This window comes from Mobula hypostoma, chromosome 1 (genome assembly GCF_963921235.1).
Source record: "Mobula hypostoma chromosome 1, sMobHyp1.1, whole genome shotgun sequence".
Classification (NCBI taxonomy): domain Eukaryota; kingdom Metazoa; phylum Chordata; class Chondrichthyes; order Myliobatiformes; family Myliobatidae; genus Mobula; species Mobula hypostoma.
This window is the reverse complement of record NC_086097.1, coordinates 81556292-81570865: the sequence shown is the minus strand read 5'-3', so window position 1 is coordinate 81570865 and position 14574 is coordinate 81556292. Positions and strand designations below refer to the sequence as shown.

Below are 14574 nucleotides of genomic sequence, written 5' to 3'. Positions count from 1 at the left end.
GAGAGAAAACAAGCTGGTTTTCAGTTTATAGAGGAAATGTGTGTTGGAAGAGGATGGATAAGCAAAAGGGAATATCTTTGTACCTCTGGGGTCAGGGTTGGCATTCGGACCTGTCTCTCGGATGAAAATGATGGAATTATTGGAAATGTAAAAGTGATGTGGAAGTTATCAAGTTAGGGTTGTTGAGCGTGAGAATATAAATGATTGTTAAAATTGCAAAATGCTGAGCTGTAGGGCATGCTTGTACTGAGCCAATATCACATGTAGACCGGCTAGTTCTGATAGAAACTGAGAAAGTGAGTTCCCGGGTTTGGCCCTGCCTGACCTTGGGTGCTCTCTGTACAAAGTTTGCATGTTCTTTCTGTGACAGTGTGTGTTTCTTTATGATGCCCTTTTTTTTCCTACCACATCTTAAAGACATGCTGGTCAGTTAATTGGTGAAGGTATATTTACCATTTATGCACACTAATGGTGAAAAGAATCAAAAGGGCAATTTAAGGATGCAGAATAAGTTGCAGAGGGTCAAGGACTGGGTGAAGGATCAGGCCAGTGGACTATTGGAATTGCTTCCCTGGGAGTTGTGTGGATCTGAATGGCTTGATTCTTATAGGTTTCACTAACTGTTCAAACCTGTTCGTTTCCACTCCATTACATCCTAAAATTGCTCGTGGTTAATGTTTTGAAAAGAGTGTGATGGAATTGCTCCTTTTTGACCACATATTTATAGTGAAAGCACTGTTACCAAAAGATTTCTCAACTTGCCTCTTGGCACATCCAATATTTCTGTTTCTGCTGTCACCAATTATTCCTGGCTCTGAATGACAGTAATGAATGGTTTTTCCAGGACAAGGTTTTGATCAATGAAAAAGTACTCTTTTGTGAGGGGATTAGTGCTACAGTTCTATAGCTGTGTTATCAGTTTTTAATATTATATTGCTCTTTGGCATTGCATAAAATAAGTCTGAAAATGTGACTGCTCATACTGGTTTCTGCTGCTTTTGTTTTCTTCAGAATGCTATTTATAGCAATGGGTGGCCTGGCAAAATGGAAATCTTAAAACACAAACAGAGGCCATTCAGCCCATCAGGTCTCTGCCAACAGTTGGTAAAACCCTCCACTTGGTTTCATTCTCTGCTCTTTAGAGACAGTCCTATGCATCATACAGTGCATCTCACAAATCACTTGGAAAAAAATTGAAACCAGTACACAGTCACAATTAGTGAATTTATGCTAGAATAAAGAAAATTAAATAAACAGTGTGAAAGAAACAAGAAATTTTGTCAATTTTTGTCCAGGGTTCATATTATGGAAAATAGTAATATGGACATTTCTTGAAGAAGGCAACCTTTCCATAATGTGAGTGTACCCTTCTGGCAGTGGGTTCCAGTGTATATCCACTCCCTTTTGAAAATAAGATGGTCCTTTTAATTCCGCCTTCAAATTTCATTCTCCTCTTCCAGTCCTCAATTGATGCACAGCTGCATTTTTTTCTTTTCAAATTCTGTTCCTTCAACTGTATGTAAACAGGAACAGCTTCTCTTTATGCAAACCACTTTAATGAATATGTACATTTAAAAGGCGATCTCCAATAATTAACCCCATGTTACGCACACAAAAGTTGCTGGTGAACGCAGCAGGCCAGGCAGCATCTATAGGAAGAGGTACAGTCAACGTTTCGGGCTGAGACCCTTCGTCAGGACTAACTGAAAGAAGAGATAGTAAGAGATTTGAGAGGGGGAGGGGGAGATCCGAAATGTTAGGAGAAGACAGGAGATGGAGGGATGGAGCTAAGAGCTGGAAAGTTGATTGGCAAAAGGGATATGAGAGGATCATGAGAGGATTACTACATAATGTACTGGTTGGGCGCAGGAGTACATTCAGCCAGAGACTCATTCCACCGAGATGCAACACTGAGCGTCATAGGAAGTCATTCCTGCCTGTGGCTATCAAACTTTACAACTCCTCCCTTGGAGAGTCAGATACCCTGAGCCAATGGGATGATCCTGGACTTATTTCCATCTGGCATAATTTACATATTATTTAATTATTTATGGTTTTATATTGCTATATTTATACTCTATTCTTGCTTGGTGTAACTGTAATGAAACCCAATTTCCCTCGGGATCAATAAAGTATGTCTGTCTATCTGTCTATCTATCTATCTATCTATCTATGGGACAGGAGGCCTAGGGAGAAAGAAAGGGGGAGGGGGGAAGCCCAGAGGATGGGCAAGGAGTATAGTGAGAGGGACAGAGGGAGAAAAAAGAGAGAGAGAGGAAAAAAATTAATAATAATAAATAAATAACAGATGGGGTACGAAGGGGAGGTGGGGCATTAACGGAAGTTAGAGAAGTCAATTTTCATGCCATCAGGTTGGAGGTTACCCAGCTGGAATATAAGGTGTTCTTCCTCCAACCTGAGTGTGGCCTCATCTTGACAGTAGAGGAAGCCGTGGATAGACATACCAGAATGGGAATGGGACGTGGAATTAAAATGTGTGGCCATTGGGAGATCCTGATTTCTCTGGTGGACAAGAGCGTAGGTGTTCAGCGAAACGGTCTCCCAGCCTGTGTCGGTTCTCGCCAATATATAGAAGGCCGCATCGGGAGCACCGGACGTAGTATATCACCCCAGCCAATTCACAGGTGAAGTGTTGCTCACCTGGAAGGACTGTCTGGGGCCCTGAATGGTGGTAAGGGAGGAAGTGTAAGGGCATGTGTAGCACTTGTTCCGCTTACACGGATAAGTGCCAGGAGGGAGATCAATAGGGAGGGATGGGGGGGACGAATGGACAAGGGAGTTGTGTAGGGAGCGATCCCTGCGGAATGCAGAGAGAGGGGGGGAGGGAAAGATGAGCTTAGTGGTGGGATCCCGTTGGAGGTGGCAGAAGTTACGGAGAATAATATGTTGGACCTGGAGGCCGGTGGGGTGGTAGGTGAGGACAAGGGGAACCCTATTCCTAGTAGGGTGGCGGGAGGATGGGGTGAGAGCAGATGTGCGTGAAATGGGAGAGATTCGTTTGAGAGCAGAGTTGGGAAGGGAAGCCCCTTTCATTAAAAATGGAGGACATCTCCTTCGTCCTGGAATGAAAAGTCTCATCCTGAGAGCAGATGCGGCAGAGACGGAGTAATTGCAAGAAGGGGATGGCATTTTTGCAAGAGACAGGGTGGGAAAAGGAGTAGTCCAGGTAGCTGTGAGAGTCCGTAGGCTTATTGTAGACATGAGTAGATAAGCTGTCTCCAGAGATAGAGACAGAAAGATGAAGAAAGGGGAGGGAGGTGTGGGAAATGGACCAGGTAAACTTGAGGGCAGGGTGAAAGTTGGAGGCAAAGTTAATGAAGTCAACGAGCACAGCATGCGTGCAGGAAGCAGCACCAATGCAGCCCTTGATGTAGCGAAGTAAAAGTGGGGGACAGATACCAGTATAGGCTTGGAACATGGATTGTTCCACAAAGCCAACAAAAAGGCCAGCATAGCTGGGACCGATACGGGTGCCCATGGCTACACCTTAGTTTGGAGGAAGTGGGAGGAGCCAAAGGAGAAATTATTAAGAGTAAGGACTAATTCCGCTAGACAGAGCAGAGTGGTGGTAGAGGGGAACTGGTTAAGTCTGGAATCCAAAAAGAAGCGTAGAGCTTTGAGACCTTCCTGCTGGGGGATGGAAGTATATAGGGACTGGACATCCATGGTGAAAATAAAGCGGTGGGGGCCAGGGAACTTAAAATCATCAAAAAAAATTCAGAGTGTGAGAAGTGTCACGAACATGGGAAGGGATTGAACAAGGGGGGATAAAACAGTGTTGAGGTATGTGGAAATGAGTTCGGTGGGGCAGGAGCAAGCTGAGACAATGGGTCTATCTGGACAGGCAGGTTTGTGGCAGTTGATCTTTCCTGCACACCTTCTCACACTTGAATGTTTCCTAATGTGTGGTGACCAGAATTTAATGCAATAATCAGTTGTGGCCTAACCACTGCTTAATACAGGAACTATATTCTGTGGCTCAAATGTATAATGCTCAGATCTTATCGCTGGGAAACTAAGATGAGCCTATTGTTTGAGGTGGACTATTGAATGTTCAGTTTGAGATCGTGATTCTGGGATACTTGTAATACCTCAAATGAAAATGCCTTGCATTATCAATGGCTTTTATTCCTTGTGCCCTTTCTTTGCCTGAGACAGGAGATGAGGGAACGTAGCCAATTTTGCAGTTGGATATCCAGATGAAAGTTCTCAGCCCAAAATGTCAACTGTCTATTTCCCTCCATAAATGCTGCCTAAACTGCTGGTTTCCTCCAGCATTTTATATGTGTTCTTCACATTTCAAACCTGTGTTGTTGGTGGGACATCCTAGTGTGTCCAGTATATCTTTGAGTGGTTGCAGAACATTCTTGAGCAGAAGGGCAAGCAGCCAGAAGTGCTATGCTATGTAATGTCAACTTGGGCAAGAAAAATAATTTGTCCACATCTCAATGAAGTTTCACTGAAGCCGACCTCTAGTATTGTGAAGTATCTGAGGTTCATGAGGGGATCCCCAAACTGCATTGGTGTCGTTTCTGATTATAAACCTATAAAAGGTATCCAGTCTTGCATTTGTATGCCATCAGATTCCATGGCGCGTGCTTGGACAATATGTTTAACTTCACAATTTAGCAAGTTAGATGCTAGATTATGCAACATGCAGCAGGTCTCTGGTTTTCAAATGTGTTTCATTTGTCATTGAAGTTGAGGTGACATTGCATGATGTGATGTCTCAGCACATGTTTTGTGACTCTGCACTGCCACGTGCAAAGATTTATGAACACAAGCACAGGCCATAAAGAACTGAAGTGAAGAGATTTTTTTTCACATCAAAGTTGCTGGTGAACGCAGCAGGAGCCAGGCAGCATCTGTAGGAAGAGGTGCAGTCAACGTTTCAGGCCGAGACCCTTCGTCAGTCCTGACGAAGAGTCTCGGCCTGAAACGTCGACTGCAGACGAAGGGTCTCGGCCTGAAACGTTGACTGCACCTCTTCCTACAGATGCTGCCTGGCCTGCTGAGTTCACCAGCAACTTTGATGTGTGTTGCTTGAATTTCCAGCATCTGCAGAATTCCTGTTTAGATTTTTTTTCACACAAGGTGGTGAAGTTTTGCAGTGCACACTCCCAGAGAGCTGTGGAGGTAGATATCAAAAGCTTTCAGGATATTAAAGGAATATCCTGGGGTAAGTCAGGAAAATAGTGTTGAGATGAATGATAAATTATGTCATACTAAATGATGCATGAGAGATTGAATACTCTTGTTTTTGCACATATTTCTTAAGTTGCAAATCAAGAATATGATGTGGGGATGGTTGCTAGCAAGGAAGATTTACCATGTTGTTGGAATTATTGTGTAAACATCCTGATTGCAATGGTAATTTGAATAAAATAATGTTTTCTTTTTTAAGTCAACTGAAGTGAATCTTTGAGGATAGTGGATCTCTGGAATTCTCTGCCCCCAAAGGTGGTTGAGGTCAAGCCATTAGATAAATTGAAGATGGAGATGGATAAATGTTTGAAAGATCAAAGAATTGAGCATTGTACAAAATGAGAATAGAAAAGGAGCCAAGACCAGCAGAAATCGGCCATGATCACCTTGAAAGATTGGGCTGGCTTGAGGGGCCTGCAGCTCATATTTTCTCCTGTTGCTTTCTCCGATTTCTTCTGGAGGGGAGGAATGGTGAAGCATTAGCACGGTGGTGGCTCTGCTGGTAATAATTACAAATACAGGAGAAATAATTCGACTGATTAGTACATTAGTTAAAAATACAGATTAGAACACACAAGCCAGCAATGAGCAATGTGGCACCTCAGTTTATTCCCTCATGCACTGAACGATTTGTATTGGCATCGGCTTATTGATGTCTTTTGGAAAATGTCGTGTGAAATTGTGCTATTTGGGCAGTAACCTGTACTGGATGCTACAGGCAAACAAGTGTTTTGCCTGTATTTTACCTGATGCGGCCTCCTCTGCATTGATGAAATCCAATGTAAATTGGGGAACCGTGCTTGCAAACACTGCCACTCCATCCACTTAGATTGAAATTTCCTCGTGGCTAACCATTTTAACTCCTATCCCCATTCCCATTTGTTGGTCCATGACCACCTCCGTTTCCATGATGAGGCCACTCTCAGGGTAGAGGAGCAACATCATATTCCGTTAGGTAGCCTCTAAACTGATGGCATGAACATGGATTTCTCCTTCCTGTAGTAAAATAAATAATTCTCTCCTTCCCTCTTCTATTTCCCACTTTGGCCTCTTACCTCTCTTCACCTGCCTGTCACCTCCTTCTGGTGCCCTTCCTTCCCTTTCTCCCACGGTTCACTCATGTCCTATCCGATTTGTTCATCTCCAGCCCTTTATCTTTTCCATCCACCTGGCTCCCCCCGCACCCCCCCCCCACCAGTCACTTTCCAGCTAGCCTCCTTCCCCTCCCCTACCATTTTATTCTGGTAGCTTCCCCCTTCCTTCCAGTCTTGAAGATGGAGTTCAGTCAGAAATATTGACTATTTATTCGTTTCCATTGATGCTACCTGTTGAGCTCCTCCAGCATTATGTGTGTGTTGCTCAAGTATTTTCAAGATGTCTAGCTGAATTTAAATGGGATTTGAAATTTAACTACAATACTGTGCAAAAGTCTTAGGCACATGCTAAAAAAGAATGCTAAAGCAAATATGCTTTCAAAAATAATGAATAGAAAAGTTTCTAAATATCAAAAAATTACTATAAAGAGCAGTAAACAGTTAAAAAAAAATTGAAATCAAATCAATATTTGGGTGGCCATCCATTGCCTTTAAAATTGCATTAATTCTCTTAGGACACTGTCATGCAGTGAAAATTAGCTGGTAGGTTGTTCCAGGCATCTTGGAGAACTTACCACAATTCTTCTGCCGACTTCTGTCTCTCTAGAAAATCCCAGACAGCATTGATGCTTTTGGGATCAGGGGTCTATGGAGGCCATACTATATGAAACCATATTTTAAAAACTCTAGGGTGCTTAAGACATTTCAACATTATTGTTCATGTCTAATCTCATGATATTGCTCTACATAATTCCATGTTTAAAATTCTATGTAGAGGACTTTCTTAGGCAACTCTGGAGTTTTGCATGTGGATCATGCATGTAGATGTGTCTCAGTAGATCAGAAGTAAATGTTGGCCAAAAGAAGTGAGATTAATCTGAGAGCAATCCTTGAAAACCCTGCAAAATAATCTGTTGTCAATATTGACCTATTATCGAGGGCGGTATGTGAACCACATGAGACCATAAGATATATGAGCAGATTTTGGCCATTTGGCCCATCGAGTCTGCTCCGCCATTTCATTATGGCTGATCCAAATTCCCTCTCGGCCCCAGTATCCTGCCTTTTCCCAGTATCTCTTCATGCCCTGACCAATCAAGAACCTGTCATCTCTGCCTTAAATATACATAAAGACTTGGCCTCCACAGATTCACCACTCTCTGGTTAAAAAAAATTACTCCTCATTTCTGTTCTCAAAGAGCACCCCTCTATTCTGAGGCTGTGTCCTCGGGTCTTAGGCTGTCCCACCATAGGAAACATCCCGTCCACATCCAAGACCTTTCACCATTAGATAGGTTTCAATGAGGTCCCCCCCTTATTCTTCTGAATTCCAGTGAATACAAGCCAGTGAAAACTGCTCACAATACTCCAAGTGAGGCCTCACCAGTGCTTTAACAAACCTGAATATTACATCCTTACTTTTGTATTCTAGTTGTCTTAAATTAATGCTAACATTGCATTTGCCTTCCTCATCACGGACTCAACCTGCAAATTACCCTTGAGGGAATCCTGCACAAGGACTCCCAAGTCCCTTTGTGCCTCAGTTTTTTGTATTTTCTCTCCATTTAGAAATTAGTCAACCCTTTCATTTCTTCTGCCAAAGTGCACGACCATACACTTCCCAGCATTATATTCCATCTGCCATTTCTTTGCCCATTCTCCTAATCTGCCTAAGTCCTTCTGTAGCCTCTCTACTTCCTCAGAACTACCTGCCCCTCCACCTATCTTCATATTGTCTGCAAACTTTGCAACAAAGCCATCGATTCCATCATCCAAATCATTGACATGTAACGTAAAAAGAGTGGAGTGACATTTGCAATTTTCCAATCTTCCAGAACCATTCCAGAATTAAGTGATTCCTGAATTACTAATGTCTCCACGATCTCTTCAGTCAACACTTTCTGAACTCTGGGGTGTAAACATCTGGTTCCAGTAATTTATCTACCTTCGGACCTTTCAGTTTCTTAAGGACCTTCTCTCCGGTCATGGTAACTTCGCAGGCTTCATGCCTCCTGACACCTGGAACTTCCACCATACTACTAGTGTCTTGCACAGTGAAGACTGATGCAAAATACTTATTCAGTTCGTCTACCATTTCATTATGCCCCATTACTACCTCTCCAGCATCATTTTCCAGCAGTCTGATATTCACTCTTGCCGCTCTTTCACAATTTATGTAACTGAAGAAACTTTTGGTATACATTTTAATGTTATTGGCTAGCTTACTTTCTTATTCCATCTTTACCTTCTTAATAACTTCTTTAGTTGCCGTCTGTTGGTTTTTAAAAGCTTATATAAAAAAAAGTCATCTGGAACATGTTGGAACTTAAATTATTGGTTTCCAAGGATCTTCTCCCAGTGTCTTTTTGGGTTGCCTAGAGATAGACTAGTGTTGTACTTTCACAGTTATTGGGCATGTTCTGCTTTCCAGCTGCATGGAAATGAAATGAGTGAAACTAAAGAATTCAAAACTACTGCAAACTTTTGTTTTCACAGGTAATTATATTCTGCTGAATTGCAATGCAAATCATATGTTCAGAACAAAAGTTACTGATACACTCGTCGGTTGGGGTGCTCTTTTTGTCAAAGTTGGTATTTAGAAGTAGCTTGGGACAGATGGCTTGTATGGTGATGCTTCCTGCTGTTTTAGTATCAGGATGGTTGTTTGACTGTGTGTTGGTCTCCCTGTTTGTGAGGTCGCTGGTGTAGAACTTATTGATGTCACAGCACAAGTCCCATACAAAATGACTGATCCTTTGCTTCTCCTGCAGCAATTTTAAAGGATAAAGCACAGGCATAGAATGGAACTGAGTGTTGCTGGTAAATATCTTTCATTTTACAAATCGCAGCAGATTTCCTTAATAAAACAAGGTGGAGTTCAGTTTTCCATTCTGGATTATGAATGTTGCACGTGGAAGTTTAGCACAAACGATGCTGTGAATTACCACTTTTGTAACTATTTTTGGATCAATTATTATATTTAATTCGAAGTTTTCCAGAACAACACTTTCAAGGCCAAGCTCAGTGCTGGATAAAAGTAAACAAGCATTTTATGGAATTTACCTTTTATATTCCATTGACATAAAAATAAAATTTTGTTTTTCACTAACATACCTGCTCTTTATGAAGAGTGACCCTCTTTTTTTTATTGGGTACCTCTTGATTTACCCTTCAGTTTTTGCACTCGATAGTGAAACCATGTCGCATTTGGAAAGGAGAACAGAAGTGAGGGTTTTGTGAGTTGCAGAGAATTATATTCATCAATTATTAAAACCAGTCACTGCGGGATAAGAAATAAATCATCCTGGTTTCCTGTGGGAGTTTTCGGGAACGTGTTCTTTATCAAGTTATTTATTTGTTCACACAGTACGGAGTCAATATAAAACTGTGGTAACTATAGATCTAAGAACTGCATAAGGTGGATTTATTAATATGGCTCTTTATTTCTTTTGCAGGGTTATTAATTTTCAATGAAGATTCCTATATCAATCATTCCATCTTACTGATAACAGGTAACTTTATTAATTTATTTTATAATTAATGTATTATAAATTAATTATTATTTCAACTGGATGACAAAATCATAGGAAGCATGGGCAGATCCTACTGCATATTAATATTTATCATAAAAAATAAGATTGCCATTTTTAATCGAGAGAAGAGTATTTTATGATTGCACTGCAATTGCATGATTTACCAGACCAGTACTTTTTCCTGCTGTGCTCTTGTCATTATACGCTGTAGGCTGAACATTTAGCTTGATTAATGGAAGCAGACTTTTGCATGATATTTTGTAGTGGTGCAATTTTAAGTACTGTTCAGAGTAAATGAGAGGCAACAGGGACAGTGACTGCCGGAAAATGATGCTGGAGAGGTAGAATTAGGGAACAAGGAAATGGCAGATGAACTGAGGATGTTGCATCAGGCTTCATTGTGGAACACATCAGTAGCTTTTTAGAAATTTAGGAGTGTCAGGAAGCAGAAGTGAGTGTGCTTCCTATTATTTGAGGAGCTTGGGAAGCTGAAAGGTTGGAAGTTAGATAAATCACCTGGACCTGAAGGACAACAGCCCAGAGTTCTGAAAGAGGTAGCTAAAGATATCGGGGACACATTAGTAATAATTTTTCAAAAATCATTAGGTTCTGGAATGGTTCCAGGGGACAGGAAAATCACAAGAGTCACTCCACTCTTTAAGAAGGAGGGAGGCAAAAGACAGGAAATTATAGGCCAGATTATCTGACTTCAGTGATTGGCAAGGTATGGGAGTTATTATTAAGAATGAGGCTTTGGGGTACTTGGGGGTACACAATAAAATAGGCTGCCATCAGCATGGTTTCCTTAAGGGTAGATCTTGCCTGACAAATCTTTTGGAATTCTTTGAGGAAATAATAGGCAGGATAGACAAAGGAGAGTAAGTGGATGTTCTTTACTTGGATTTTCAGATGGACTTTGACAACAGCACATGAGGCTGCTAGTCAAAATAAGAGCCCATGGTAGGACATGAAAGATACTAGCATGGACAGAAGATTGGCTGACTGGCTGGAAAGAAAGAATGGGAGTAAAGGATGTCTTTTCTGGTTGGCTCCTGGCAACTAGTGGTGCTGCACAGGGGCTAAGGTAGGGTCAGCTACTTTTAACGTTATATGTTAATGATCTGGATGATGGAATTGATGTCTTTGTGGCCCAGTTTGTTGATGATACAAAGATAGGTGGAGGGGGAGGCAGTGTTGAGGAAGCAGGTGGATGGCAGAAGGATTTGGGTAGGTGAGGAGAATGGCTAAAGAAGAGGTAGATGGAATACAGCAAGTGAATTGTATGAGAAGTGTGTGGTCACCCACTTTGGTAGAAGGAATAAAAGTACAGATTATTTTCTAAATGGGAAGCAAGTTCTGAAATTGAAGGTGCAAAGGGACTTGGCGGGGGGTGGGGGGGTCCTCATGCAGGATTCCCTAAAGGTTAACTTGCAGGTTGAGTCGGTAGTAATGAAGGCAAATGCAATGTTAGCATTCATTTCGAGAGGACTAGAATGCAAAAGCAAGGATATAATGCTCAGGTTTTAAAATGCATTGGTCAGATTGCACTTGGAGTATTGTGAGAAGGTTTGGGCCCCTTATCTAAGAAAGGCTTGCTGGCATTGGAGAGGATCTAGTGGAGGTTCACAAGAATGATCCAGGAATGGAAGGTTGATGTATGTGGAATGTTTGATGACTATGGGCTTTCACTCACTGAAGTTTAGAAGAATGCAGTGGGGGTGGTGTTTTCTCATTGAAACCTAATGAATTTTGGGAAAGCTGGATAGAGTGGATGTTGAGGGGATGTTTCCAATAGTGGGAGAGTTTAGGACAAGAGGGACGGATATGAGGAATTCCTTTAACCAGAGGGTGTGGAATTCATTGCCACAGAGAGGTGTAGAGGCCAGGTCATTTGATATGTTTAAAGTGAAGGTTGATGGGTTTTTTGGTAAGTACGGTTATGGAGATAAGGCACAAGGATAGGGTTGTGAGGGAAAAGAAATGAGCAATGGTTGAGCTATACTGAATATGCCAAATGGCCTAATTCTGCTGTTATGTCTTGTGGACTATTTTGTTGAAACAAAACTGATAAGAAAACTATATGTAATTTTGAGGGACTACTGCAGTAACCCTGTAATGCAGCTGTTCAACATGAATATGTTTGCACATTTTATACAGCTCTGAGCTATAGTGTAAATTGCCTTTATAAACACTAGAAGTCTGAACTACTTGCGACTAATCTTTTATAATTCTAGTCATGGTTTTCATATCTTCTTCCTCAAATTTAGTCCTTTTATTTTTAGTGACATGACATTATTATTCAGGTTGGAATGTCGGCTGTACCCGAGAGTTGCTGTGTCTGTCTGGCTTGAAGAGACAAGGAAGTTGGGAGTGCTAATGTCACAAATTGTTTAATATAATTATGTAACATATTCAGAGTTATATACTCGGTCACCCTATCCCGGTGTGAAAATTAGAAATTTGTCTTGAACCTTATAGAAAGGAATGGTAACATCTTCTCTATTTTCCCTTGCTAAGTGCACAGTTGAGTGTGTTCCTCCTCAGTTACCAATGAAAACAGCCAGATTCTTCTACTTCAGACATATGATGTAGGTTCAAGCCAGAGGTTTGTTGCACCATCGAGAGAAATGACAATTGGACTAGGGAAGGTGTGAAGATTTTAAAATGATGACAAACTCAAGGTTTCTGTCAGCAAACTTACAAGGAACGTGAACTTGAAACACTGTGAAATGAATCTTGGATGTCTCCACAGTGAGAAGGCAAAGTTTAAAACTAAAGGCTACCTGTATCAACTTGGAACAGAAAAAATTATTTGAAAAAAGTGGTAAGATTTTTAGGAAGGATGTGATAAAATGACAGAACATTGGGGGATCTTTCGTGTTAGCATGTGTTACTGGCAAGGCCTGGTGTGCAGGGCAGAATTTATGTAATTTGTAGGGAATACATCCTTCAGACGTGGTAAGTGGTGAGGAGAATAGTAATAGAATACTAGAGGACGTACATTCAGTGGCCACTTTCTTCGGTGTGGCCAGAGTGTATATTTCTGATCTGCTGCTGTTGTAGCACAAGGTTTGAAGTGTTGTGCATTCAGAAATGCTCTTCTGCACAGCATTGTTGTGACAAGTGGTTATGTGAGTTATTGTCACCTTCCTGTCAGCTTGAACCTGCCTGGCCATTCTCCTCTGTCCTCTCTCATTTTTACCCACAGAACTGCAGCTCACTGGTTGTTTTTGGTTTGTTTTTCCACACCATTCTCTGTAACTGTAGAGACTGTTATGCATGAAAATCCCAGGAGATCAGCAGTTTCTGAGAAACTCAAACCACCTTGTGTGGCACCACAATCATTCCATAGTCAGTCATTTAGATCATATTTCTGAAGATTGGTCTAAACAACTGAACCTCTTAACCATGTCTGCATGTTTTTATGCATTGAGTTGCTGTCACGTGATTGGTTAATTACAAACAGGGTAGATAGTAATAAGTATTTTATTGATCCCGAGTGGGAAATTCTTTTGTTAGAGCAGCAACAATTAAAAACATATTTAGCAATGTACAGACTTAACTAATAATAATGTACAGAATAATAATACATCTCAATAATGTACCAATGTGCAATAATGTACAAAATAATAAAACAGAGACTTATTCTCCTGTCTCACAGAGATGAACTGCTCTATATAGGCTTATTGCATTTGGGAGGAAAGATTTTATGTAGCAGTCCTTATTACAGTGGAGCTGAAAGAGTCCATTCGAAAGGGTGCTCTGCTGTTTATTCAGTAAGTCATGGGGAGGATGTGCCTGATTGTCCATAATGGATAACAGTTTGTTTAGTGACCTCCTCTCCACCACTAACTCAAAATCTGGATTGTAGCCAAGGATGGATCCAACCTTTTTGACGAGTTAGTTGCATTGATGAGCAGGTGTACAGGCGACCCTAATAAAATGGCCACTGAGTGTAGATTAGCATTCTAAATTCATTTACAAATACTTTTACAGATAGTAGAACTACTGGAAAGTATTTTTTTTAAATATAAATGCAAGAAATTCTGTAGGTGCTGGAAAAATCCAGAGTAACATACACAAAATGCTGGAAGAACTCAGCAGGTCGGGCAGTATTAATGCAAGTGAACAGACAGTCAATGTTTTGGGTCAAGATCCTTTGTCACAACTGGAAAGGAAAAGGAAGGTACCAGAATAAAGAGGTGGGGGGAGAGGAGGGAGGAGAGCTGGAAGGTGATAGGTGAAGCTAGGTGGGTGGGAAAGATAAAGGGCTGGAGATGAAGGAATTTGATAGGAAAGGAGAGTGAACCAAGGGAAAAAAGGAAGGAGGAGGTGCACCAGGGGGAGGTGATAGGCAGGTGAAAAGAAGCAAAATGCCAGAGTGGGGAATAAGCGAGAGGAGGGGGAAGGATTTATTTTACTGGAAGGAGAAATCAATATTCATGTCATCAGATTAATAGCTACTCAGATGGAGTATAAGGTGTTGCTCCTCAATCCTGAGGATGGTCTCGTCATGGCACAAGAGAGGCTATGGACCGACATGTCAGAATGGGAATGGGAATTAACATACTGGGCCACCAGAGAAGTTCCGCTTTTGGCGGATGGAGCATTGGTGCTCGACAAAGAGAGTGTTGTTGTAGCATGGTTTACTAACCTTTACCTTGCCAAGGCTAGTTGGCAACTCTCAGACACCACCTCTTACCAACCCCTTGAAGAGGGCC

At 41.4% G+C, this 14574-nt stretch overlaps 1 protein-coding gene across 6 annotated transcripts in view; it reads left to right on the top strand.

Annotated features, from left to right (window-relative positions):
• LOC134348361 (alpha-(1,6)-fucosyltransferase) overlaps positions 1-14574 on the top strand; it is an 877712-nt gene that overhangs the window by 140474 nt on the left and 722664 nt on the right. For 5 of the 6 annotated variants that reach the window (XM_063051654.1, XM_063051603.1, XM_063051613.1 and 2 more), the window contains exon 2: positions 9776-9832. The gene's annotated coding sequence lies outside the window, so the exon portion shown is untranslated. Of the gene's footprint in view, positions 1-9775; positions 9833-10762; positions 10938-14574 lie in introns of all 6 variants that reach the window. The other variant, XM_063051634.1, reaches the window with a different exon arrangement.